The following is a 26,185-nucleotide window of genomic DNA, read 5'->3' as shown; positions in this document are numbered from 1 at the left end:
TTCCCCATAGAGATAATATGAAAAGGTCTTTTATTAGATGCGTCTGAGTCATTAAGTAAACAGTTAAAGTTTCCTCCTAGGATCAGACTACCCTTAGTATTTTAATGATAAGTTCTAAGTGTTTATTTATTGTTTTTACTCCAATTCCAGGAAACCAATAAGCATTAACTAATGTCCAAATTCTGTTACTAAATTTTATTATTATAATTGATAAAATACCCTCCTTATCTTCATAACTGTAAATAATTTGAGGAGAGATAATGTTTTTCTTCCACAATGTTAAGACTCCTCTAGTGATTTTTAGTGTGTGAAAAATTGGAGAGTTACAAGTATGAATTTGGATTCCAAATAAAGCTATCATTTGTTTTGAAGTGAGTTTCTTGTATAAAAAACTACTTGTACTTTAATTTCAAGTATTTTAGTAAATTTAATCTTTTCCTTGGGTTATTTAAGCCATTAACATTTAGAGAAAGAAAGATCAAGTCTATCCTTATTTACTCAACAGTTAAGAATTAAGAATGGTATAGTAGCAAGCATTTGTATTAGTTAAATATTGTGCGTCCTTCTTGAAAAGGTTATATTTTGATGACAGATTACTAATTCCCATTAAAAATATAATTTAAAATTAGAATGAGGCCTGAAAAAGGAAAAAAATGTTTAAAAAGTGATTAAACTTCAGTAAATCCTTTAACTGACATGGAATGAAAACCATTCCTAATCTGACAGAACAAAGGTATCCAGTTAGATTAACAATCATTCCAAAGAATTGAACAAATTTGCCCAACTTGAGGCTCCAAAATACGTATTATATGGAAATTCTATAAGTTAATTGGTACAAGAGAACAACAATATATTGATATAACATATAAATTTTTGATTATAATCAGTGCAATTTAGACTTCACAAATTAATAGCATTATTTGATTGAAAAACAAACACGTTCATTACTGTATGAATCTTTGCATAGTCAAATAATTAATAGCTTACAGTGGATTTGTATGAGAATGTTTATCAAAAGAGAGGTATTCAAATAAACAATTGCTTATGTATGCACTTCTATTAGAATTAATAAAAAAATAAACAATGTTAGCATCAGTTAGAATAAATCAGTAAAACAGAAGATCAGCACTTAAAGACAATTTATACTGACAGTAATAAGTTTGAACATATTGATGAATTACGAGTCACTTAGATATATTGCATTCTTCACAAAGCAAATATTTACATGACTGACAATGAATAGGGAAGAGTTTATCAAGGCAACTTTATGCTAGATATATTGTAAGTCAAAACTGTGACTATTTCCATAAAAAACTTGTAGTTCACTCCATTTTTATTATAAAAGTAAAATGATGTTAGTATAATCCAGTTGACTAATAGTCTAATAAGCATCTTATTAGTCAATATATGCTAATAGCTGAGAAGAGGTTGTATCAGTACATAAAGAATCACTTAAAGAGAGTAATTAATCATAAGGCTCTCTAATGTGAAAAACTTTAGTCATCATTTCATTAATGCTGATAAATTAGATGCATAGCTAGTTGCAGTTTTTCAGACTTTCAAGATTTAATAATATTATAAATCAAGATAACATTCCATTGTACTTTGTAAATCTCACTTGCTTTCTGACTATCAGGGAGAGCCTTTCTCAGAAAAGTGTACAGTTTATGTCAACTGAATCAATTTATTTTCCTATATGCCTCTTCAGCTTAACATCAGTATAAAAGTCATTTGTACTATAAAATAAAGAGTTAGCTACAAATTATGTCAATAACATAAAACTGGGCTGCTGAATTAACTTAATTAGATAATTTCCCTTACTATGAAATGCTTTTTAAATGGTGCTTCCCTGTAGAATAATTTCCCATATCACACTACTGTTTCAAATAACTAGACAACACTACAACACTACAATTATGGGCAAGGGAACAGGGTATTAGTATGTATGATTGCAAGTTGTGATGATTAAGGGAAACCAAAACTGTTCAATTACTGTTTTTTATCTGCTCGGATGTTTAGAGAGTTTCCGATGACCATGTAGTGATGTCAACATTAATTAACAAATCACTGTTTAAGTTTCCAAATAAACCAAGTACAGATGTACAATTTTAAGACATCTAACATTGCTTCCACTTTGTTACAGTTTTAATAATCATTTATTACATGTTATGTATTATCTAATATACTATTCTCTGCAGGATTAACAGAGTAGGCAAACCAATGCAGACCAACACAAAGGTCTCACGAAACATCAAAAAAAAAAAAAAAAAAGGAAGCATGCCACACTACTCAGTCTGCATTCAAACAAGTTTCACCCATATGGGATGAAGCTTAGTGAATTAAGCAATTGCAAGCATATTTGAAGGAAAGGAAACTGCTTTTTACTGAGAGAAGCATTCTGTATGTGTCAGCCGGTCTGCAAAGCTAACTCAAATAGATTGTTTCTCTCTCTACAAAGTGCATTTTAAATTATCCTTCCCTATAAAGTAATTTTCCAATTCACTCTACTGTTAAATTATGGGCATTAATGTGTATATTTAAAAGTTGTGGTGATTGTAGGAAATCAAACTGTTCATTGATAGATTTCATTCAATAGATTCTTTGTGCTCGGATGTTCCCAATAACTCAACAATACAACAATTATGGGCAAGGAAACAGGGTATTAGTGTGTGTGATTAGAAGTGGTGGTGATATGGGAAACCAAAACTGTTTATTTGAATTATCTATCCTTTCGGATGTTTGAAGAGTTTTCGGTTCATTGTTGATTAGCATAGCACCACCCAAGCTTCTATGAAGACCAGGTACTATACAAATGTTTAACTCAGATGCCGTCTAGCATTACCTCCAGCCCACCACAATTTTCAAAATAAATCATCTATCAAGTAGGTCATGTATTGTCCAAAAAACTGTTCTCTGTTGAATCAATAAAGCAGACAAACTACATGCCAGTCCCATGAAGCACCAAAAAAAAGGAAACTCACTACACCACATGGTCTGCAGCCAAAGCAAGCCTTACCCATATCAAGTGAAGCCTAGCAGATTAAACAATTGCGGATATATTTTAGGGGAAAGAAACTGCTTCTCTTTTCAAAAGTAAACCTCGAGACTATTATTCCGTGAAGGGTATCAGTAAACTGCCAGCTTAGAATGCTAAAATGCCAAGTTGACAAAAAAAAAATGTTTACAAGGGAAGAGAAGTCTGAGCCAAGTTTAAGTCGCATATTATAATAAAATTTGTTAAACAGACCTAAGTAAATACATGTTTTGTCAGATATACACAGAACTAAGTTCTGACAGTAAACATTTCAGATTCAAAAATAAACAAAAAACTTTTTAACTTTGTTGAAAGAAATTAAAGTCTAAGAGAGGAGATAAGCGTGTGTGCATAACCTAACTGACTATATATATATTAAACAATCTTAGCTATATCTGATTAAGAGAGAAATAATATTAATTTTGTTATATATATCATTAAGATAAATGAGGACGTATTCACAGAAAAATAAAGTAGTGATACATGCTTCTTTAGATGTTCATAGACATTTTATTATTTAGTTTGGTCTTTGAAAGAATTAGAAAGTCCAGCACTCATAAAACCAGTCTTTAACTTCTTCTTTTTTACATCCATCCAATTATTTTTCTCAGATGATATTTTAAGAGTTGTTGATAGTGACCAATCCATACCTTCTGGGATTGTAATGATGTTGTTTTGGATGAAAGAGACAGCTTCTTCAGCATTACTGAAAGATCTCATTTCATTTTGATGAACGATTGTGATTTTAGCTGGGTAGACAAATTGTGCTTTGATTTTATTTTGCTTTAACAGTCTTACCAGTGGCCAAGAGTTTTTCCTCATTTCCAAGAGTCTCGTTGAGTAATCATTATCAGACCTTATTTGGTTTCCTTTGAATGATGAGGGACTTTTTCTCCAAGTTGTTTTTAGTATAAGTTCTTTGTCTAAGAAGGATAGGAGCTTCACGACTATGGATCTTGGGGAAGCATTAGGAGAAGGAGGAATACGTTTCCCAATAGCTCTGTGTGCTCTTTCAATCCCGTAGGACAAACCTTCTTTTAAGTCTAAAAAATTAGGTAGCCAGGAATTTAGAAAATTGGTGGTATCTTCTCCTTCTGTTTTTTCAGGAAGACCAAAGATTCTAATATTTGTTCTCCTTTCCCTGTTTTCAACATCATCTACTTGGTTTGTCAGCCAGCTATTTTGTTGCAGAATGAATTCACAGTGGGATTCATTTTCCTTAAGTCTTCCATCTATATCACTCAGTGAAGTTTCAATGTCTACAATTTTAGATTGTTGTTGCTGAAGGATCTCCTTCAAAACATCAGTTTGTTGTTGACAGTTTATCTTTAAGTTTTCAAGGTTGTCAGTAAATGTATCCATCTTTAAGGATAATTCCTGGAGAGTGGTAGATATAGACTGGATTGCTTTTTTTAGTGAAGAGTCAGAATGTAAGGATTTTGAGTTGCTCATCTCTGTTCAGATAAATAATCAGCAATTTTGACAGGAAATTATTTAAGAAAATGCTCCAAAGTTGAAGATATGGTAGATTACAGGCTCTAAAACAAGTTGTACAACTTTAAAGATCAAATAATAGAATTTTAAATAATAATTTTCCTGTTTCTTAATAACTGATATGGAGCTCAAGAAAAAAGCTGTTACCAGTTGGGCATCTCTGTCCCCCAATTGCTGCAGTTTCTAAGGATACTGTGAACCTGTGAAGTGCATGTAGCCTCACAGATAACAAATAATAAGAAAAAGTAATGTTGTTTAGTTATTAAAATGAAAAACAACCTAAGCAAGGTAAAATAAATACATAATAGGACTGTTTGTAAATATTGTATGATTTATCCTCACAGGATTACATATTCCTGGAAACACAACTGAAATGTTCCCAATGTGTACTTAAATGTAGTTGCTTGATTAAAAAGTATTACTCAGTTTAACATGCTGATTCCACAAGCTGTCTGCACTGTAAAAGTTACATTTTATATGTTACTTGAAATTGTCAGCCTCCAGAGCACATGAAAAGATTCATATTACTTTTTGTAACATGTTATCTTTGCAGTTACCTCGCACTCTGTACAAACTCACTTGGTAACTGATAACTATTCATTTAAAATATTGGTTTAAATATTAAATGTGCCCTTGAAATGCTGTTGACATTTTGACAAAATATAATCTGAACTGTAAAATGAAAGACTTGACAGAAGTGAAGTAATGCATAGATTTCAAAGACAGTTCATGTAACTACAGCATAAGTAAAAATGTATATTCACAAGGAAGTATTGAACTGTTTTAGTCTTCCAGTTAAAATAGCTTACTGTCAGCATCTAGGAAATTACTATTATTTGTCTTTATAAGGATTATTAGACAGATGTTAGACTCTGCTTTGTTTAATGAATTGTGACACATGTTTATGAGGAAAAGTGGACTCAATTACTCACATTGGACTACACCTTCCTGGAAACTCGACTGAAATGTCCCCAAATTACTTGTGAACTTAAATTAAACTGCCTGATTAATAAGCATAACTTACTTTAACAACCTGAATTCATAAGCTATCTGCTCTATATATGCCACATTATATATGTCACTTGGATGTGACAGTCTCTAGAGCATACGAAAAAATACATATTATTTTTTGCAACATGCTATATTTACACTGACCATACATTCTAAACTAACTCAATTGGCAACTGACAAGTTATTAATTTGAAACATCAGTCTAAATATTAATTGTGCCCTTGAAATATTGTTGTTGTTTTGGCAAAACAAAACCTGAATTGAAAAAGGAATTATTTGAAGAAGTGAAGTATTGTACAGATTTCAGAGACAGCTATTGACACTACAGTATAAGCAGAAATGTATACATGCAAGGAAAAATTGAAATGCTTTACACATTTAGTTAAAATAGCTTATTGTTAACTTTTTCAGAAATTTAAAGAGCTATGAAATTATTTATATTTTGTCTTTATAATGTTTACAGAACCAAAATGAAGCCAGCAACCAAAATGGATCCAATAAAAAAGATTTAATGTTGAATAAACATCAAAAAAGCTCACAGAACGGTTTCGGCTGGCAAAAAAAGCACAACCTTCTTCAGTGACAAAAAACACAGAGTCAATTAATTCAACTTAAATAGTGCTACAACAAATCCCATTGGTTCAATTAAAAATATTCATTTAATCCAGGTGAAAAGAGAGCACCTAGTCTAGTAATCCATTTGTTTTCTTTTGTATCTAACATTGAGTGCCATCCTGTCTTGTTAAATTTGATACCCTTAATCACATCAATCACCATAAAAGAGAAATTAGCAGTATGATGTTTTAAAGTATGTTTGTACAATGCATTATTTATTTTCTTATTTTTGATATTACTCATATGTTCAGATATACGTTGTCTTAAGGGACGAGATGTTTGACCAACATAGAAAGAGCTGCAATTACATGTTGCTAAATAAATGAGCCATTCGCTGCTACAATTTGCAAAAAATGAAATATCATAGACCTTTGAGCAATTCCTGCTAGAAAATTCCTTGGATTTGACAATTTTACAACAGTTACTACAATGACCACAGGGAAAACACCCCACCAAAGGTTCCCCTGTAATAGTTGTTTGTGAAAATTGTCCAACACTGGCCTGATGTGTATGTTTATAATGATTAAAACATGAGGCTAAATTCCTGCCCTTGCGAAATGAGAATAAACATTTGTCAGGTAATACATCTGATAATTATGGTAGACTTAACAAAATATTCCAATTCCTTTGTACACTATTCATGAGTGCATCTGAATTCCTAGCATATGTTGTTAAGAACCTGATTGGCTGTGAGGTCCTCTGATCCCTAAGTTTGTAAGTTAACAGCTCCTGCCTGGATAAGGTATTAGCCCAATTGCTGGCCCGCAAAACATGTCCCATAGAATATCCCCTTACACGAAATCTATTGATTAAATCACACCTATCTTCTTGAAAAGTCTCCTCCTGAGAACATATATGCCTCAGACATATAAACTGTGATTTAGGTATGTTTTTAGCAATATGTGGAGGATGAAAGCTGGATGCGTGAAGGACTGTGTTGTATTCAGGATATTTACTGAAAACCTGTGTGCTAAGAGTATCATCTGTTGTCTTGTTATTAGCACATCCAGAAAAGTTATTGTGTCAGCGTGATAATTGACAGTAAACTGTAAGCCCCAAATATTATCATTTAAATATGAGACAAATTCAGTTAAATAATCAACATCAGCCCTCCACACCATCCAGCAATCATCCAAATACCGCCTCCAAATATCAATTACAGGAAGGTAAATATTATGGCTGCTATTGTAGATAATATGTTCCTCAATATAGGCCATAAACAGGTCGGCATAAATAGGAGCAAATGATGTTCCCATAGCTGTTCCTTTAGTTTGCCAAAAACAAATGTCCGGATAGAAAAAAAACATTATTTGTAAGTACATGCTTTGCGAGACCAACAAGAAAGGAATTAAAATCTTGTTCATATAGATGGGCAATATTGAGCCAGTGAGTTAACGCTTCAAGCCCAACCTGATGTGGAATATTCGTATACAGGGAACTGACATCAAGTGTACACATCAGCCAACCAGGTTCCAATTGTGCATCAGATATGATCTGTAGGAATTCGGTCGTGTCTTGCAACCGAGAACGAACAAATGACAACAAAGGCTTAAGGTGTCTAGTCAAAAACAAGGATAATGGTTCTGTGAGATAACCTCGGCCAGAAACAATGGGCCTACCTGGGGGATGAACAGGATCTTTATGAATCTTAGGAAGAAAATAAATGTATTGATTAATAGGATCCTGAATAGTAAGTTGTTCTAATGTAGAAGTGGTTATGAGGCCAGTATCTCTGGCACTAATAAGAAATTCATCAATCTGTTTCTTAAATCTATGCGTGGGATTTAAACACATTTCAGCATAGTACCGCTTATCAGAAAGTTGTCTCCTGGCCTCCTTGTCATAATCTGACTGCCCCACATTTATCTGCTGAAATAATAACCAAATCCTTGTTTTGTTGTAATTCGACAATAGCCTGTTTTTCACTAGATGACAAATTATTGGGTTTATAACGAATATCAGAACTGTCAAAATGTAGATCTTTGAGAATCATATTCTGAAACAAATGAACAATGGGGTGCATCGGAGGAAGATATTTAGATTCATGATAAATTAATTTATTCTAATCATAAGATGCATCACCATCTCGAAACTGTAATTTCAAATTAAGAATTCTACAAAATGACAAGACATCCTGGACCAATTGGTCCTCAGAAATAACAAACCCAGGGATAAAAGTTAAGCCTTTATTCAAGATAGCCACTTGTGATGGAGACAAGACACAATCAGACAGATTTAGAACATTTGAATTTACATTGCTTATTTCTGTATTACCATCTCTAACAAACTCTGAATGTTCTCGATTCTTTTTGTGTTTCCTGCCTCCACATTTGCATTTACATATGTATTTCAATCATTTGATTGGTTCATTTTTTATATTATTTTAAGTAATAATACTGTTAGCTTGATCAATGCATGTTAACTGGGGATGCCAAATGTTTCTCACAATTGATGTCCTTTTCTTTAGTATAAGTCTATTTAGAACAGGTTACACCTGAATCTAGCATTTTCAATAGCCCCCCTTGTATTTCACATTTGGGTTAGATAAGTGTTTCTCCATATAACATTGTTTTCGATGTATGTTTCTATTTACCAACATATGGGTCATATTTTATTTTTATGATTACATTCCATCTAGTGAATGGCAGTATTTATCATTTTTTAAATTTATTTATATAATTGTGAAGTTTATAGCTTTACAATTCTTAGGGAGTGGTCAGGTTTGGCCCCTTGATTTTCTGAGTATGATCTAATTGAATTTTTACTATTACTTTTGGTGAAATCATTTGCAACTAACATAATTATATATATATATATATATATATATATTTTCTGTAATATTGCCCAGGTCTTTTTTGCAGTGTTATCATACATTTGTTTTTTTCTATTTTATATGTCAACAAGCATATATTGTTTTTGACCATTGGCATTTGGCTATATTTGTCTTTGGGAACATAGCGATATTTGACAGGTAATATTGGCCTGTCCTTCAGAGCTATTATTGTTCCCTTTATATTGACGTGGCCATTTTATGAGAAGCCATTATTGCCATTTCTGTTAATACAAAAATGGACCTTTTTAATTTGGTTTTGGGGCTTTCTGCTGATAGGGCAGATTTGAGTGCATTTGGTCTTTGTACAGGTTCTATTAACAACTCTTCTAATGACCCCTTGGGATCTGAGCCATCATGTAGTTTGGCCTTTGATAATCTCTATAAGCATTTAAAATTGTTAAGATCTAGTGTTTGGCATTCAAAACTTTTCAAAGCTTATATTGCAAAAGGAATCACACCAAGGGGTCTTAGAATTCGAATTCAACCACATGTGGGACATCCAGATGAGGAGCTCAATAGCCAATGGTCTAATATACAACAGCATGCTTCCATGTCATTTGTTGAAGCTTTGGACAAATATCATGACAGAATTATTGATTCTGAAATTAACACTGTAACAGACTTGTGCAATGATGTACAGAAATTTGAGGGTGAAATATTCTTTCAGAAATATCTTAATAAGGTGGCCAGTGATCTCACCAAACTTGAAGAACAGTTAAAATTAAGGAAAATTTAAAAATTCAAGCGTGATTTAAATGATTATCAGGGAGCTAACCCTTTTAGTTTTCCTTCCAAACATGTTCGGTTTAACCCTAATCCGGTTAAAACACCAAGAAGAAAGAGACCCAGATCCATATTACGTAATAAATCCATAACAGATGGATCATCTACTGATGATCCTTCATCATATACAGATAGTGACATACAGCCAGCATCGGATTCACCCAACCCCAAAAGAGCCCATGGTTTTGTCCCTTTAGGGGGAAATACAAACGTGGAGGCAGGAAACACAAAAAGAATCAAGAACATTCAGAGTTTCTTAGAGATGGTAATACAGAAATAAGCAATGTAAATTCAAATGTTCTAAATCTGTCTGATTGTGTCTTGTTTCCATCACAAGTGGCTATCTTGAATAAAGGCTTAACTTTTATCCCTGGGTTTGTTATTTCTGAGGACCAATTGGTCCAGGATGTCTTGTCATTTTGTAGAATTCTTAATTTGAAATTACAGTTTTGAGATGGTGATGCATCTTATGATTATAATAAATAAATTTATCATAAATCTAAATATCTTCCTCCGATGCACCCCATTGTTCATTTGTTTCAGAATATGATTCTCAAAGATCTACATTTTGACAGTTCTGATATTCGTTATAAACCCAATAATTTGTCATCTAGTGAAAAACAGGCTATTGTCGAATTACAACAAAACAAGGATTTGGTTATTATTTCAGCAGATAAAGGTGGGGCAGTCGTGGTTATGAACTGGTCAGATTATGACAAGGAGGCCAGGAGACAACTTTCTGATAAGCGGTACTATGCTGAAATGTTTTTAAATCCCACGCATAGGTTTAAGAAACAGATTGATGAATTTCTTATTAGTGCCAGAGATACTGGCCTCATAACTACTTCTACATTAGAACAACTTACTATTCAGGATCCTATTAATCAATACATTTATTTTCTTCCTAAGATTCATAAAGATCCTGTTCATCCCCCAGGTAGGCCCATTGTTTCTGGCCGAGGTTATCTCACAGAACCATTATCCTTGTTTTTGACTAGACACCTTAAGCCTTTGTTGTGATTTGTTCGTTCTCAGTTGCAAGACACGACCGAATTCCTACAGATCATATCTGATGCACAATTGGAACCTGGTTGGCTGATGTGTACACTTGATGTCAGTTCCCTGTATACGAATATTCCACATCAGGTTGGGCTTGAAGCGTTAACTCACTGGCTCAATATTGCCCATCTATATGAACAAGATTTTAATTCCTTTCTTGTTGGTCTCGCAAAGCATGTACTTACAAATAATGTTTTTTTCTATCAGGACATTTGTTTTTGGCAAACTAAAGGAACAGCTATGGGAGCATCATTTGCTTCTATTTATGCCGACCTGTTCATGGCCTATATTGAGGAACATATTATCTACAATAGCAGCCATAATATTTACCTTCCTAAAATTGATATTTGGAGGCGGAATTTGGATGATTGCTGGATGGTGTTGAGGGCTGATGTTGATTATTTAACTGAATTTGTCTCATATTTAAATGATAATATTTGGGGCTTACAGTTTACTGTCAATTATCACGCTGACACAATACATTTTCTGGATGTGCTAATAACAAGGCAACCAGATGATACTCTTAGCACACAGGTTTTCAGGAAATATCCTGAATACAACACAGTCCTTCCCGCATCCAGCTTTCATCCTCCACATATTGCTAAAAACATACCTAAATCACAGTTTATACATCTGTGGCGTATATGTTCTCAGGAGGAGACTTTTCAAGAAGATAGGTGTGATTTAATCAATAGATTTCGTGTAAGGGGATATTCTATGGGACATGTTTTGCGGGCCAGCAATTGGGCTAATACCTTATCCAGGCAGGAGCTGTTAACTTACAAACTTAGGGATCAGAGGACCTCACAGCCAATCAGGTTCTTAACAACATATGCTAGGAATTCAGATGTACTCATGAATAGTGTACAAAGGAATTGGAATATTTTGTTAAGTCTACCAGAATTATCAGATGTATTACCTGACAAATGTTTATTCTCATTTCGCAAGGGCAGGAATTTAGCCTCATGTTTTAATCATTATAAACATACACATCAGGCCAGTGTTGGACAATTTTCACAAACAACTATTACAGGGGAACCTTTGGTGGGGTGTTTTCCTGTGGTCATTGTAGTAACTGTTGTAAAATTGTCAAATCCAAGGAATTTTCTAGCAGGAATTGCTCAAAGGTCTATGATATTTCATTTTTTGCAAATTGTAGCAGCGAATGGCTCATTTATTTAGCAACATGTAATTGCAGCTCTTTCTATGTTGGTCAAACATCTCGTCCCTTAAGACTACGTATATCTGAACATATGAGTAATATCAAAAATAAGAAAATAAATAATGCATTGTACAAACATACTTTAAAACATCATACTGCTAATTTCTCTTTTATGGTGATTGATTTGATTAAGGGTATCAAATTTAACAAGACAGGATGGCACTCAATGTTAGATACAAAAGAAAAGAAATGGATTACTAGACTAGGTGCTCTCTTTTCACCTGGATTAAATTAATATTTTAATTGAACCAATGGGATTTGTTGTAGCACTATTTAAGTTGAATTAATTGACTCTGTGTTTTTTGTCACTGAAGAAGGCTGTGCTTTTTTTGCCAGCCGAAACCGGTCTGTGAGCTTTTTTGATGTTTATTCATCATTAAATCATCTTTTTTATTGGATCCATTTTGGTTGCTGGCTTCATTTTGGTTCTGTGGATGCTTTTGCTTCAGTTGCCGTGCAACCTTACTTCGTGCAGGAGGATTTGTTTGGTTGGTACACTTTATAATGTTTACTAAAGTGATGTTAGTCACTGACTTGTTTAATGGATTGTGAGTCATGTACAAGATGGACTACTGAATGTTATTTTTTTTACCTATGTTTGCTGAATTTCTTTTATTAGTACTGATTTAAAATAAGGGAAAGAAAGGGAAGGGAAATCTCTGTTTCTGGTCAAGGGAAGAGAGGCTTAAAAGTATTCTAACTGCCCCGAGAACTCTCTAAGATGGTATAAATAATATTTGATTAATACTTACCTAAGGTAAGTCTTGATTACCATATGGGTACCTACACATTAATTCTAGACCTGATGTGATTACCCTTTCTGGAAGCAGGAGGTGCCCAATGCAAGGTGGGAATTGTCAGGGTGAACATAGTTCATTCTTAGACTCTGCTTTGTAAATCTATAAATACATAAAAGCACTGCACACTAGAATGCAGGGTGCCTCTACTCAGAGTCAGGATACCACTGATAAGCCATATCTTTTCATAAGTGTAAGTTGAAGTTAGTGAGCTGAAGAGTGGGAAAGTAAAAGAAGACATTACACCTACAGTAAATTCATATTTCATTGTTAATCACTCATTGTCTCCTACAGAGTCATTTTAGTAAAATTATTTTAGTAATAATCTATTTGTTTTTTTGGCTTATTTAGTGTATCCTCCTCTGTTGTATTTAATTTATCTGAAATGACATATCTGACATGTTTGGAATCTCTTAAGGGTAGCTAAATATTGGCTATTTTCTAAGTCAAAATAATAATTGTTTACACTACTAACATTTCATCCTGATATATAAAATACTGTAGAATAATAATAGAATAATACAGAATTTCATATCTCTTTTAAGAAAATTCTTCATATAATAATTTAACATATGGAGCTCAGTTGATATTGTTGGTTAAAGGTATGAGTGATAATCTAATAACTCAATCTTTATATATTGGATTAGGAATGACTTTCATTCCATGTTTAATGGGAAATTCATATTTACTTGTATTTGATACTTTAGAATTAATGTTTTATAGAAGTACTTTTTAAAGCCTGATCAGAATTTTACCCCACTTGTATTTAAAGAAGAAAGAACATTAAATTAAACTTCCAAGTTTACACACATAAAAATAACATTCAATGTTATTGGAGAATATGGTATAACTACTATAATTAAAAAAAAAAGAAGCAAAATGTTTCTTCCAAAAATAACTTGAAATGGATTTATCATTCTCATCATTAAATACTAATGGTTTAAATAATGCAAATAAAAAATCAAACTTACTAAAATATTTAAATCTAAATAAGTCACAAGTAGTATTTCTCCAGAAAATGCATTTTAAGACTAATGATAGCTTTATTTGGAACCCTAAGGACTATACGGTCTTAGTTCAATCCTCCTATAGAACAAAGACAAAAAGTGTATTAATTCTCTGAAAGAAAAACATAATCACTCCAAAAGTTATTTATAAATATGAAGACAAAGAAGGTCTACTAGCGTTTGTTATAATTAAATTTAATAACAGAATATGGACCTTAGCTAATCTATATTGGTTCCCAGGAATTGGAGCAGGAATGGTTAAAAAACACTTAGATTTTATTTCCAACAATTATAAAGGAAATCTTATACTAGGAGGAGACTTTAATTGTACTTTAGAAACTTCTGAAACCACCAAAAAGTCTTTTCTCAAAGCAACTATTTCAAAATCCTTAAAAAGATGGATTGATTCATTTCATTTAATAGACACTTTTAAAGTAAAATATGATAAATCCTTATTATTTTCCCATAAAGACCATAGATTTGGAACACAAACCAGAATAGACAAATTATTCGTAGTTCAAGATTTACAAACAAAATCCTCAGCTTCTCAATAGTTCCATGCCCCTTCTCAGATCATGACTCTCTGATAATGAAGCTCCAAATAGAGATTAAACCTTTAATCCTCTCAACTAGAATTTCATCATATATCGTAAAAATTAAAGAATTCAGACCCTGGATGTTGTCAGGATTACATTTATTTCTTGAAAATAATAATACAACAGAAATCAGTGAGTCATTGTTTGGGACTGATTAAAAGCATATTTATTTGGTAAGACCCTCTGCAGGTACAAAAACAAAGTTAGAGAGTAGGAATCTGAATCATTAGACTTGCAAACCAGACTCTTGACAGCAAAATCTAAAAAAAAATCAGAATTGTCCAGAAGTCAAAAAAGAAATAGAGGAATTAAATAAAAAATATAATGAAATTCTCACACACAAAACTTGTCTAGCCTTGGAAAAATTAAAAATAAACTCATTGGCCACCTCCCCAAGATATCTACATAACGTATCTACAAGAATTAAAATACAGTCTAAAGCAAATAACATTAGTAGTATATATCATGAAAAGAAAGGGGAAAAAGTATCAGATATAGGAGACATCTTTGACGCACTTTGGTTCCATTATATGAAACACTTCAAAAAAGAAGATTTAGATACCAACCAAATAAACTTAGATACAAACCTTATCAATACAGAAAAAAATCCAGAAAACTTAAAACTAGACCTACAAAAACCTATATCCTACAAAGAAATTGTTGACAAGCTAAAAGAAAGTCAATCTAACAAAGCTCCAGGGATAGATGGTATAATTACAGAAATTTACAAACTCTTCCCTTCAACAGTAATCTTCTTTTTTCATAAAAGTTTGCTAGAAGTCCAGTCAGAAGCAAAAATACCACCATCATGGAAATATTCTGTCATAACACCAATTCTAAAAGATAATAAACCATCAGACCTTTGCACTTCATACAGACCTATATCATTACTGAATAATGATTTCAAAATATTCATGTCAATCCTAACTAACAGAATGAAAATCCCACTTTCAAAGACAATTAATAATGATCAGACTGGATTTTTATATAACAGGCACACACATGATAATATTAAAAAGGATACTTACTCTTATAGATTATGTGAATAAAGAAGATAAAGAAACACTTGTAATTGGAAAAGCCTTTGATTCCCTCAACTGGGAATATCGATTTAAAACTTTAGCATTATTTGAATTTCCTCCTGCCTTCATCTTATTACTAAAAAACATATATATTAATAACTTATCCTACATTAAATTAGGTCCTTTCACCTTAGAATCTATCCATATAACGAAAGGTACTAAACAAGGATTCCTATTTTCTACTATTTTATTTGCTTTGGCTATAGAAATACTTGCAGAAATAATACACAATAATCCAAGAATAAAATGAATAGACGTCTATGACCAATACATATCTAAAATAATGCCTTTTGCTGATGATATTTTATTAACCCTATCAAACTCCAGAGAGTTATTAGGAGAGCTAGAAGAATAGCAATGTTATAAGATTTCAAGTCTACACTTTAACAGATCAAAATCAAAATTTCTATTTTTAAATAAGAAAAAAGACTACAAGTTACAGATACATCCATTGTAAGAAAACAAGAACTTATGGTAAATTATTTAGGAATGTTGTTAAGAAAAAATATAAATGAAACAATATTAATAAATTATAAAAACATTATTGAAACAATAAAAAAATATATATATATAAAGTGGAACACAATTATATTAACTTTTGAAGACAGATTGCAATTAATAAAAATGGTCTTATTGACAAAAATACTATATGTATTGTTAGATTTTATGAATATAAATCTGAAATGAATTATGTTGTAAATATGCTGAAAGAAAAGGCTTGCTTAAATGCAGAAACAAAGTTTAAGTAATATGTGATCAGCAGTCATACTAAATGACCATGGCTTGGAAAAGGAATCTGCTGAATGGACATTTTTCCCTTACAAACTCAAAACAGGATGTATGCAAGAGCAAAAACACAAAATCTGCTTTTAAATTATGGACATTTTTCCCTTACAGACTCAAAACAGGATGTATGCAAGAACAAAAATGCAAAATCTGCTTTTAAAGAACAATGACATGTTATTCTGCATGGAAAAACAGGATAACAGATGTTTTTTATACAAAGATCCAAATAAAATACAGGATGTTCACACTGTCAGAAAAGCTGATCTCTGACAATGTGTTTTCTCAAAAATATGTGCATAAAAAACAGGATATGCTTATCAGCATTGACATAAGAACATATGTTTCTATACACAGATCCAAATAGAATACAGGACAATGTGTTTCCTCAAAAATATGTTTTTCTACATGGACATCAGGACACTGTTACAGGATATTCACACTGTCAGAAAAGCTGGTCTCTTACAAGACATTGTTAAACAAGGAAGTTTAGTATTGTTTCTACAGGATAAGCAATTCTCCAAAATATGTTTATGCATGACTAAAAAGAGTATATAAAGAGCTGTATAAATCCAGCTATGTTAGAGAGGTTTGGTAGGGACACAAGTCCCAAGGTAAATGTTATATCTCTCACATCATCTGTACTATATGAGAAGTAAAGTTGGAACAGTACTTTTAAGCTGCAACGTTTATCCAGTTTTATTTATTATAAAAGTTATTGGTTACTGCTCTTAAAGACAAGTGCTGCAAAGTATATTCTCTCATCAGTGTATATTCTGCAAGTTTCTGTATGCAACAGACTGTGAATGCAAATATAACTAGACTTTGAATTTTAGCAGAATCCAGCCAGCAAGACTGAGTGTCTTAAGAACACTTCAGATCCATCCCACAGCAAGAAGCAGCAAGCAGTAAGAGAGTAAATCTAAAAATATATTTTTTCAATGGCGAGGCAGCTGAGTGACTAGCACCATATAATTTTTCAATGGCAAGCTAGCCTGCATTTGAACCTACAATCTGCATTCAACCACAGGAGGAGTGATGGTAAGCCCTGCAGAGGGTCACTTCAGTTAAATTGCAGTAACTAACATTTGTACGTATGTGTCAATTCTGAACAGAAGTATTCCAGTTTATGCAGCTTTCAGTAGTAAAGTTTTTTTAGACGTCTACAATCCGGAGTGAGACTAGTTCAAGAAATTCACAGTGCCATAAATTCTTCAAGAAAAGGGGGATATCCACTAGCCCATCAGTCCACTGCCTGTTGTGCTTTCCCAGCTTCTCAAGTGACTTTGAAAAATTTCCAGCCATCTGCAACAACAGCCTGATCACCTGTTTTCTTGCTCACTGGTAAGACTTTTTCACGTCACATTTTTTAGTATGGGTACTATTCGACAGTTTTGGATATTAAACAGTCTTGGATATTAGATTAGACAGTATGGATATTTTCATGCATAATTTAAGCAAATGTAAAAAATTGCTATGTTGGTATACACAGCACATTAGTAAATGTAAAACCTTATTAGGGCAGGTTGATAGTAAGGCATTATGCAAATGTATTACAATATTTGACTGGTATCTCAAAGAAAATCATGTGAAATATGACAAATGTTTATTGTGTGATTCAACAAAAACTGCATTTTGTGTATTATGTCATAAAATAATATTGCATCATATTGCTAAAAAAATAGACTGTAAAGACAGATATGAAGAATTAACTAAGGGTAAAGTGTTTCAATTACATTCTGATGTTGAACAGTTATGTCCTGTCACCACATGTGAGTCAAATCAGTTACTGATAGAACCCCTAGTACATTTTGTTACAAAGGAATGTAGTAAACTTCTAAAAGACAGACACAATGAGTTCAGGAAGCTTAGACAAGTTATACATACATATTTTCAAAAGTGCATAGGAGTTTCAAATTCAGCAGAACAGCTTACTAAAGAATGTCAGAAAAACCATGCAACATCACAGGAAATTCAACAGAAGTTCCAGGATAAAGAAAATAAATTAGCTCAATTGACAAAGACTGGGAATTTCCTGCATACACAGTTAATCTGTGCAAAAGAAATATATTTTATAATATGTTTATGTTTTGAAAATGGTTAAACATACATGGTAGGATGGTAGGATCTGATGTCTGGACAAATCATTCTTAAATGTTTTACTTTCATTCAGTTAAAGCAAGACATCTATCAGTACTACAGTAAAGTAAAGCATATGAATGCCATTCATTAGCATAGTCAAAAGGTAAACAAAATTGTTCTAGTGTATAAAATTAAATAAAAATAGTTAATAAGAGTAAAAATTTAAAGTCACAAGACATGACATACTTGTATAAAGATATACATATACAAGACAGACATGCATGTGTGTTCTTTTCATCTAGAGTACATCTGTTACAATACACAAGAATAACAGGCAGACAACAGCAAATATAAATAATATAAATATAAATGTGTTGGCTGAACTAATATCTATTTTGTTTTTTACAATTTGTTTATAATTATATAGTAACACCAAACAGTTAAAGTTCTGAATTTAAAAAAAAAATCACAGATGGTATTATTCAAACAGTTTTTGTAAAATTAATGGCAGGACAGTTAAATAGTTAAATAAATAAATAAATAACAAATACTGAAATCCATGTAAGGTAATTGTAAAATGATGTCTATTTATGTTGTATAAATGCATAGTTATGCAAATCACAATCACATTAAAGGAAAAATGCCAAAAGAATTAACTATAGTTTACAGAGTATGAAATGTGAGCTCAGACCTTCCTAGACTGAATGAATAGTTACAGGAAATGCTGGAAAGATAAGATAAACAACAAGACTGATTGCCAGGCAAGTAGCTTGAGTTTTTCTAAAGCATCATTGTTATTAAAACATAATTGTTAAAATGTTTACAGGCAACACTATTTGGTAATTGTAATAAAATGCCACAATTGTGCATAGATGTCACTTATAATCTGTTTGCAAGTAAATGTTAAAAGGACAAAAAAAAACCTCAGTTGCTTCAAGTACAGCCAGCAAATGGGATATAGTATATATATATATATATATATATATATATATACAGTTCAAAACAATTGTGCAGGAGGGTGTAAATACCAACTAGAGGTAATATACAGTGAAAACTTTATTTAATAACCTAATAAAATAAATGTATAACCATAGTGTTAGGCTGACATACATTCTATTCTTACAGCATAGGGCAGGTAAACGGTGCTGAAGTACTACAGGGGGTGTGGCACTTTCTCAGTTTTACACTGACTGTATAAGCAGTACTGCACAAGGGTCTGAAATAAAGTTACAGAGAAAATAAATAATAAGGGTCTAAAACAAGCTACAGGAAAAAATATCTCATTCCTTCTTGACAATACTCTTTTAGGGAGAGGAAAAAACAGGTATTAGTGTATTAGAAATACTGGTAAACTGGATTAAACCTGACAGGATAAGATATTTTACAAGTTGTTAATAGCTATCATAATGGTTAAACAAGAGATGATTTAAAATTGTTTTATTAAAGCTATACAAGAGAGAATAAAGATATGCAAAATGCATAAATGTTTCTAATAGCAAGAATGGTCACTATTTTTAATAAGTTTTTGGCAAAACAATGTTGGTATAAAAAGCATGAATATTTTTAATAATTGTTGAGTATGTAGATTAAAATAACAGGACATATGGATTTGGTGTCAATTCCACTAGATATTTCTAAAGAGACAAACATTTTCCAAGATTTTGCTTAATATTAATGTTATTAAATTTGTAAGATTAGACTAAATGTACTTTATAGTCATTGTATGTACAAATGCAGAAGAATTCAGTACGAATGATAGTCTTTGCATGTACAAATGCAGAAAAATTCAGTACAAATAAAATAAATGTCTAGTAATAAATATGTGTGAAAAAACATGTTTTAAAAAAGTGGGTCCAGTATACCTAGTAAATTGAAATGCATGAACAGCAAACAGTCTATGTAAATACATACTGTACAGAATACATTGTAGCAGTTCAGAGACATGAACACAATGTGATGGTTAAAATGACATTGAAATTGTGTGTTTTCAGTAGTGTATAAATGCTTGCAGTAGCACATAGTTATTGTCTCATATTTAATTTAACAGTTGCAAAGAGTTAATGAAACAGTTCTAAGTCATAAATGAAATTCTATGATTGCAAAAGAATAAATTGATCAAGTTAAAAAAAATAACATTAAAGCAGACACAGCTCATAACTGATAAAAAATATTTTCACAGAATGGTCTGCAAAAGAAAAAGTTGTTAAATACATTCAGTTTTGGTAGTAATACTTTAATATCATTGTATTAACTATGTAAAATTGCATTTTGATTTGTTGTATCAAACTAAAGGTTTGTTTCTTGTGTTTTCTATATAAAATGTTTTGAGTATGTTTAAAAACAGAGGGAATTGTTAGATTTTATGAATATAAATCTGAAATTAATTATGTTGTAAATATGCTGAAAGAAAAGGCTTGCTTAAATGCAGAAACAAAGTTTAAGTAATATGTGATCAGCAGTCATACTAAATGACCATGGCTTGGAAAAGGAATCTGCTGAATGGACATTTTTCCCTTACAGACTCAAAACAGGATGTATGCAAGAGCAAAAATACAAAATCTGCTTTTAAAGAATGGACATTTTTCCCTTACAGACTCAAAACAGGATGTATGCAAGAACAAAAATGCAAAATCTGCTTTTAAAGAACAATGACATGTTATTCTGCATGGAAAAACAGGATAACAGATGTTTTTTATACAAAGATCCAAATAAAATACAGGATGTTCACACTGTCAGAAAAGCTGATCTCTGACAATGTGTTTTCTCAAAAATATGTGCATAAAAAACAGGATATGCTTATCAGCATTGACATAAGAACATATGTTTCTATACACAGATCCAAATAGAATACAGGACAATGTGTTTCCTCAAAAATATGTTTTTCTACATGGACATCAGGACACTGTTACAGGATATTCACACTGTCAGAAAAGCTGGTCTCTTACAAGACATTGTTAAACAAGGAAGTTTAGTATTGTGTCTACAGGATAAGCAATTCTCCAAAATATGTTTATGCATGACTAAAAAGAGTATATAAAGAGCTGTATAAATCCAGCTATGTTAGAGAGGTTTGGTAGGGACACAAGTCCCAAGGTAAATGTTATATCTCTCACATCATCTGTACTATATGAGAAGTAAAGTTGGAACAGTACTTTTAAGCTGCAACGTTTGTCCAGTTTTATTTATTATAAAAGTTATTGGTTACTGCTCTTAAAGACAAGTGCTGCAAAGTATATTCTCTCATCAGTGTATATTCTGCAAGTTTCTGTATGCAACAGACTGTGATTGCAAATATAACTAGACTTTGAATTTTAGCAGAATCCAGCCAGCAAGACTGAGTGTCTTAAGAACACTTCAGATCCACCCCACAGCAAGAAGCAGCAAGCAGTAAGAGAGTAAATCTCAAAATATTTTTTCATGTATCATTAGCAATACAGTTAATTCCTGAAAGATGCATTCTTAAAGAAATAAACTCATGTTTAATAACATTTGTATGATATCCCAAAAAGATTATTGTAGCTCTAACTCATCACATTAGACCCTGGAAACAAGGAGGATAGAACTTCCCAAAAATAGAAACATATATAAAAGCATCTGTGCTTAAAACTACAATAGACTGGATAAACCCAAATTATTTTGCCAACTGGGAAGAATTAACAACGGCTATATTAACACATGAATTTAATCTGTTAAAAAATGTTTAATAGTAGACAAATCAAACAAACCCGGGTACATACTATGCATAAGTATACAATATAATATAACAAAACCTTCTAAAACAACCCTGATTAATCATTACATCAGTTCCTTTAGGAAACTTATCAATGCAAACATAGATCTAAAACTTTGGTTTGACCTTTTAACCTCGTTTACCATCACTAAGAACTTTCCTCACAAAAAATATAGGGAAACAATAACCTCCTGGGAAACAAATGGATTCTTATGCTGGTTTCAATGTGTAAATAAATTAAATGTTTTAGATATACATATGATAAAAACTGCTTACAATATTCCAACACAGGACTGGTTAACCTTAGAAAGCATTCTAATGTACACTCAGGATTTATGCAGATTAATTAATAATTCCTCATTGGTGGTGCTGCGGTAGTGTTGTTGCCTCACAGTTAGACTTTGCCCATTTGATTCTCAGTTAGAGCGTCTTCTGTGTGGTGACATGCGTGAATGGGCGTTCCTTCATTGAAGGTTGTGCGTTAGGCCCAGCAAGCCAGCACGTAAAACTCTACTGCCAATCATTAGCGGACCGGAGTTCCGCTGGCGACCCCTAACCGGGAAAAGCCGAAAGACACAAATTAATAATTCCTCATTTAAAGATATTGCAAATCTAATAAGTTTTCTGTATGAATTTATATATAATAGATGTGAAAAGAAAAAATCCATTTCAAATCTATATAAAGAGTTAATAACATATAAAACAATTCCCAAACCATCACACTGGCAGTTCTTAACAAAAGGTCAGTCATTGCAGTTAACAGAAGAAATTAAAACTAACATCTTACTATCAGTTAATTACACCTCTAACACACAGTACTGGAAAATATTTAACTGGAAATACTTACATAGACCATTTTTAACACCAGATAGAATTAAAATAGATCAGTACTACTACAAATGTTTTTGCTGCAGGTGTGAAAAGTCAAATAAAGCAGACTGGATTCATATTTTTTATGAATGTAATAAAATTAAATCGTATTGGAATGGAATCAATCATTTTTTACAAGCTTTATTTAATGAATCCTTTTCCTTAACTAAAGCATTGATTATACTAAATGTAAATGAAGGTCCCTACCTGAATAAGACAAAAATGTATTTGTTATGGACAATACTTACTATATTTAGGAAATGCGTAACCAGAAGGTGGAATTCAAATACACCCCTGACCTTGGAAGAATTCTACACTTTACTGAAGACAACTGCATCGATGGAAATAAAAATCAAAGAACTACGAATCTAGCCCAGGCCATTGGTAAATAATCCTTGGAAGAAAGTTAAATCTTTGTTGGACACTCTGCAATAATCCATATTGTATCTCTGATAACTGATCTGTTAATTTTATATTTAATACCATACAGTATATATAATTGAATGTCAGGCTATTGTAAATATTGTATATAGTTGTTTAAAATTATATTTAAAAATATTATGTAAATGTTATTTTAATTGAAAATAAAAACGTTTTTGAGGAAAAGAATTTGGATAAATGTATGCAAACCATAAATTTACTCCAGGGGTATAGCCTATGTGCCTTATGGATGGAGACAGTCTGTAAAATCACTCAGGTCTCCAATACCGAAAGACCCACTACCCTGATGGTACCCCATCCCATATCTTGGGAATTAAGATATAATATTGTCATATCTTGGGTATTATTGGCTAGGCTTGGAAAGGCTCTTGTGGTATTAGCCTAGTAATCACCTATGACTCCGACTCACTGGAAACATAAGTTTGGCTGTGTTGCTTCTCAATCTGAATCTAAACTTCTCATCTCCCATCTCACTTTCTGTGCATTCATTTATTAAGCACCTTCTGCAGCATTTTCATGCAGTATGACAGGAGTGTGATACCTCTGTACTGCCCAGAGTTGTGAATGTTATTTGTTATAATAGACTGGCAGTAAAATGCTTATTCTTCAGTCATCTGGGATACACCTTTCTCTCTATACTGCTATTATTATCCCCCCCACAAGCCTTGTCTCACCTAACTGACCCATTATGTTGTTCATACCTGCCTTGACCTCACCTGAGCCTGATGTTTTCTCTGACTTCATTTTCCTTATTGTTGTTTTTACTTCTCTCCCTTTCTTTTTTTGGGCTCCTTTTCCTCTTTCATACTGGGACAGTACAATTTCTGCGAGGATTTCTGCATTCAGCAGATGTTGGAAGTACTCGTTCCATCTGGGTTTGATATCTTGTAGACTGGTGAGCAGGTTGGGGCTTGCATCCCTTATGAATGGTATTTGATGACTACCTTCTTTATCCTTCTATATATTAGCTTTTTTCTTCAATCTTCCTTTTCTTTCTGTATCTTAGCCTTTTTGTTAGCCACCTTGTATTTCCTGTTAGCCTAGTCTGTATTTTCTTTCTCCAACTTTTTCCTACACTTCTTTCTTTTGAAAACGTCTTGCATTCCTGTACCAGATTTCCTTATGTATCTTATTTCCCTTTCTGTCTCAGCTGTATATCTGTTCTTTAGTCTTCAAACATGCTCTTTTTAGACATAGATATTCTTCTTTGACTCATCTATTTACTCTTCTTCCTGAGATACGTATCAGTATCAGTATCAGCACCTGGAAGCATCCCTATATATTTCCCAGCTTGGCTACTGCTGATAGACCTAATTGAATTAATGTATGTGTCTTTAGTACCTTCTACTTTTACTTAAATTTGCTAAGACCTGTTGGAACTGGGCCAGCACACTCGCGGATCCTACCTACGTAACCTACCTAGGCCGTCCTATCCCCCACCAAGTATATTTTCCTGTGTACCCTAAAGTTGTGGTCTTTCCCCCCTTACGCCACTAGATGGCAGCATAATACAGTGATTTATTTTTATAAATCTGCTGAGGTTTATTAACCTTATTTTGTAACCAAGTGCATCTCTTAGAAAGAATTTTAGCAGTCTCTGAGTCACAGAATATAGGTAAATTGGTTTTATTACCTTTAGAGCAAACTGGTTTGCCTACATTTACTAATAAAACTTCCTTAATAAAGTGCTCCTTATCTGCTTGGTATACTTCGGCGATAAGCTGTCTGGAAGGTCTGATTGGCTCCACACAATTCAACTGATTGGTTCTGCCCCGCTCCGCTCCCCTACCCTACCCCCATATCCCACCCACCCCCAGTGTCCTTACACTTATACTTCCCTAACTACACCCCCTCCCTGAGTCATCCTATCCCCTCTAACTACTTATTAATGAAACGCCTTTCTTGTCCCTCCCTTAACAACCTTATCTATTAATTACTATAACCCCACCCCATCCCTTTAATTTTTTTATTCTATCAATTCCCACTATCCTAACATCTACCTTTCACTTATACTCTTAACTACACCACCCTGGAAAACTAACACCTATCTTATACTTAACTTACTTTTTAAATACTAACCCTACCTCCTAGGACTTAAAACTCCTCATAGCAATATGTCTCTCTTATCTAAAACTTTACTTACTAACCTAATAATCATATATATATATATATATGCTCTTTATGCTTAACCTTCAGCTATCTCCTTACTTCTTATGAAAGAACTAATTATTTCAACTTTACTACCTGCCACAGACAAACAGCCTTTCAGAATCCTAGTCATATTTATACTCATTCAAACATTATAAGCACCCCTAACTACTTACTACCCAAATACCATAGACATACACACATTAACTTCAACAATCCAAACATAAGGAAGCTCAAATATCTAACCAACTTTACATGCAAACCATCATTTGAACTAAAAATACCAATCCTTTGTGATGGTGACATCCACCCTAACCCAGGACCAATTAATAACTCCACTGACACAACTTATAATATCTCACACTTTACCCCACCTACACTAACAACTGGTTCTAATGCCTTGCTAATCGGACATCTGAATATCCGAAGCATTAATAATAAGATAGCCCATCTCCATGCCCTCCTTGACACTCACTCCTTTGATATTCTCTGTCTTACTGAAACTTGGCTGAAACCTGGTACTAAAGACAATGCAATACTTCCCCCTGGATATAACATTTTGAGAATGGACCGCTTAAAACGTAAGGGTGGGGGAGTA

The sequence above is a fragment of the Protopterus annectens genome, chromosome 4.part0 (assembly GCF_019279795.1).
Source record: "Protopterus annectens isolate FY-2018-M chromosome 4.part0, PAN1.0, whole genome shotgun sequence".
NCBI lineage: Eukaryota > Metazoa > Chordata > Ceratodontiformes > Protopteridae > Protopterus > Protopterus annectens.
The sequence above is the reverse complement of the archived record's forward strand: the minus strand, read 5'-3'. Positions refer to the sequence as shown.